At 47.3% G+C, this 4120-nt stretch overlaps 1 protein-coding gene across 2 annotated transcripts in view; it reads right to left on the bottom strand.

The window, feature by feature from the left end:
- Window positions 1–374, bottom strand: part of NR1D2 (nuclear receptor subfamily 1 group D member 2) — a 26129-nt gene extending 25755 nt beyond the window's left edge. The window contains exon 1 of one of the 2 annotated variants that reach the window (XM_024742036.1): window positions 303–374. The gene's annotated coding sequence lies outside the window, so the exon portion shown is untranslated. Of the gene's footprint in view, window positions 1–205; window positions 252–302 lie in introns of those variants that run through there. The other variant, XM_024742037.1, reaches the window with a different exon arrangement.
- Window positions 375–4120: the final 3746 nt, after the last annotated feature.

Raw genomic sequence — 4120 nt, 5'->3', positions numbered from 1 at the left:
CGACTCCGCCCCTCCCGCGCCGCCGCCCCTCCCCCTCTTCACCCTCCTTCCCGCCGCCGCCGCCGTCGCCTGCTCGCGCTCACCCGGGTTCCCCTCCTCCTCCCGATTTCCCGCCTCCGGCCGGGAGTCCCCCGCCACGCTCCCCTACCCAACCCTGCGCCCCCTCCCCCATCTAGTGACACCTCAGGGCCCCTCCGATGGTTACCTAGGACCGTCGGGTGGCGCCGAGCAGACCCGCTTTTCAGGCCCCGGGCAGGGCCAGCCCCAGACCGCCCCGCAGGTCCGCTCTCCCCGCGACTGACCTCAGAACGCCGGGCTGCTTGCGGACACTGCCCACATCTCCTCCCTCTGCACCTCCTCGGTGACTTCATCCAGTCCAAGAGCTCAAACAGACCTGTGTGCTGAATGAGCTCCACTCTCCGACATCCAGCAGCCCGTTTGATTATGCCACCTTGATGTCCTTTAGGCAGCTCAAATTTAAGGTGCAGACAGGCGTATGCATGTGTCAGAACTCGGCGAATGCACGCTGAAGATTTGCGCATTTCGCCTTGTATGCAAATTTTACATCAAAAGGAAAAAGCTGGAAACAAATGACGCGTGCTGAGGTATGAAGAGGGAAGTGCGTTGATGTCTGCAATTCAAATGCATTACAAAAGTAAGATGGGCTGAGGGATGGATGGATAGAAGTACAGTAAGGTGGTAGTTGAGATGTTGTCTGTGGGTATTCACTGTAAAAATCTTTCCCAGTTGCTTTTTGAAAATTTGCGGTATAAAACGTTGAGGGACATGTAATGTGTGAGACTCTTTTACGTGTGCACCATCTCTTCTCCCCCCCGGCACCCCTCCCCCCATCACACACATACACACACTGCCCCAACTCAATCTTTGCTTTTTGGTAAATCTGCCAGTTCCTAAAGCCAACAAGTCAGGTCTGTCTCTCCCCCTCCGTCTGTCTTTCTCTCTCTTTGCCTTTTATACCCCCATTCAATCCACGAACAGATCTGAGCTATTCTCCCTTCAGTCTTTGTGCTTCTCACCATCAGCATTGCTATTACTCTGGATCAAACCATCCTCATCTCTTGCCTGGGCTACTGTAATAGTTCCCTAACAGGGGAATTACTCCTGCCTGTATCCACCTACAGTCACTTCTCCCCAGTTAGAGTGTTGTTTTTTACATGTAAATGAGATCTAATTCCTCTGCTCAAAACCCTCCAATAGCTTCCTATTGCTTTTTTTGAAAAAACCAGTGCCTTAAGCTGCCCTGCAAAGGCCTGCACAAACTCTGGGCACCCCCAACCCCCTGCTTCTCTCCAGGCCCTCCAGCAGCCTCTGCACAGCTCTCTGCACAATGTGCTCCTCCTTCCTTCCCTACTTCAGGGCTTTATCACCCTCTGTGATGCTGGAGCAAGGCTTCCCCGGGCTACACTTCGTAGCTTGCTTTTTTATTTTATGTGCCAACCACCATCTGCTTCTGCACGGGTAAAATGAGGCAGATGTGAACAGTGTAGAAGGCAGAAGTCGTAAAGAGGACCCCATTCTGAAAAGGCCGTGCCGTATGGTTCCCTCCGTGTCCTCAGGGCGTCAGTTCCAGGACGCCTGTGGATACCAAAATCCACGGATGCTCAAGCCCCTCATATAAAACGGTGTAGTATTTGCATATAACCTATGGACATCCTCCCGTATACTCTAAGTCATCTCTAGATTACTTATAATACCTAATACAATGTAAATGCTACGGAAATAGTTTCCAGCATTCTGGTGGAAACTTTACGGAATTTTCTTTCCGAATACTTTTCGATCTAAGGTTGGTTGAATCCGTGGATGTGGAACCTGCGGATCCGGAGGGCCAACCGTATAGCCTTGTGACTTGCTTCCTACAACCTTCTGAGCAAAAGCTCGAACAGCATGCTGTACCGTGCTCTCTTCGCCCCTTTGCCGTGGGCACCTGGCAGTGTTCCAGGTAGTGGCTATTCCAATAGCCTGGTTTCTGGAGTGAGGAACGCGACCAACCCTCAATGAACATGTAGTACAGAATTTCGATCCATAGCTGGTTGAATCCAGAGATGTGGAACCCATATATACAGAGGGCCAACTATGTATGATATTCTGGAAAAGGCTAAACGATGGTGACAGTAACGATATCATTGGTTTCCAGAGGTTAGGGTGGAGGGAGGGATGAAAAGGCAGAGCACAGAAGACTTTTAGGGCGGGGAAGGCGTTCTGGATGATACTACAGTGGGGCTACATGTCAAAGGTACAATACCCAGGGCGAACCCTAAGATAAGCTATGGACTTTGGGTGATGACGATGTGTCAATGTAGGTTCGCCAGTGGCAACAAACGTACCACTGTGGTGAGGGATGTTGATAGTGAGGGGAGGCTGTGCGTGTCTTGGGGGGCAGAATGTATATGGGAACTCTGTACTTGCCATTCAGGTTTGCTGTGAACCTAAAACTGCTCTAAAAAAGTAAAGTGTATCTTAGAGAGAGAGAAGATACTGCCATTTAAATTTGAAAAGGAGAAGAGTGGAAGTAAAAATAAGCCATGGCACAGGAAGTAAGCCCCTCTCTTCCACGGTAATGCGTATGAACGAAAATTCGTGTCTGTGGGCCTCACACCTCTTAAAGGCCGCTTCCATCCTGTGAGGCTTTGTGGGGTAACTATCAGAGACTCTAAAGCTATAGCCCAGGTCAGTCACCAGCCACACCTCTGGCCACTGGAAACGCGTGGGTCTCATCAGTGCCAGAGGAAGATGCTGAGCGGCATCCGGGTTGGACGGTCCCCAGAGTGCCCATAGCTGCAGTGGATATCGCCTCTGCTGCTGTCATCCTAAGGAGCCTATGGCTCAGTCCATAGGAAGTCCCAGGCTATTGAGAGGGGGTCTCTACTTACTCTTTGCTCTTTCCTCTGACCAAACTAATAACTCTGTTGAATGAAGTGACCGTGTCCTCAAAAGTCATCTGCTAGAAAATGCAAGTTTCCTGGGAAGGCTACTGACACCAGGGCCTTATATCCCACTGACACCAGGGCCCTGGGAAACTGAGCACAGGACAGCTCAATCTGGATGTGGATAAAGGAGAGGAGAGCCTAAACATTAGAGTCCTCTAATCCCAAACTCGAGTACAACAGTCCAAGTGGGGCACTTCCGTATGAGGACCTGGATGAAAGAGAGATATGGGGAGAAAGAGAAAGGAAAAAAGATGGAGTTTCCTTAAAGTTAAGGCCAATTAAAAATGTCTAAGGTTATTCCTCATTCTAAACTGTTCTAATGAACCCTGCTAGTTCCCAGTACCACAGTAACTTTCCACTTCAACTTTGCCTTCTCTGTGCCCTAGACCAAGTTCTCAAACATTTCCAACTCAGAACCACTTTACACTCTTAACATTATTGAAGACCACAGAGTGCTTTTTTCATGGACTATATTTATCCATATCCACCTATTAGAAATGAAAATAGAGAAATGTTTAAAACACAAGCACAAGAAATTCCCTAGCGGTCCAGTGGCTAAGACTCTGCACTTTCACTGACAAGGACCCGGGTTCAATCCCTGGTTGGAGAACTAAGATCCCACAAGCCAAGACGTGCAGCGGCCAAAAAAATAAAGTAAATAAAATGAAAAAAAAAAAACCCACAGAAGCACACACATCATATATGTCACAGAGCAACATTATCACACGTCAACAGACAGCTTTGGCGGTTTCCTCTGCCCACAGCAAACTGCAATTGGTATTCAACCTCATGCTAATTGCGATGTACCTTCTTCCAGGCTCTTTTGTTTTCTTTACTGCTCTGGTCATCATACTAGCTTCTGTATCATCGCCCAATCATGCCTTTATTGTAAGCAAAAATTTTTCTATACTTATTTTTTTAACTAGAAAAATAATTTAATTATATCATACATAAATAATAAACATTTCAACTTTATCACCAATGATGACTTACGTAGGTACCACTGTGTCAATCACATCTTCTCATTTAATATCTTCATAAAATATTCAGTTAAACACAATGAAATATTATATCTGTGCATAGAAAAAAAAAGTCATTCAAACTGAATTAATCCATTGACACCATCAAGATGAGTGATGTGTTTACGAGGCACACTTTTTTTTTTTTTTTTT

This window comes from Neophocaena asiaeorientalis, unplaced genomic scaffold (genome assembly GCF_003031525.2).
Source record: "Neophocaena asiaeorientalis asiaeorientalis breed wild unplaced genomic scaffold, Neophocaena_asiaeorientalis_V1.1 scaffold154, whole genome shotgun sequence".
In the NCBI taxonomy this organism is placed as follows: domain Eukaryota; kingdom Metazoa; phylum Chordata; class Mammalia; order Artiodactyla; family Phocoenidae; genus Neophocaena; species Neophocaena asiaeorientalis.
This window is presented reverse-complemented; position numbering and strand designations above follow the sequence as displayed.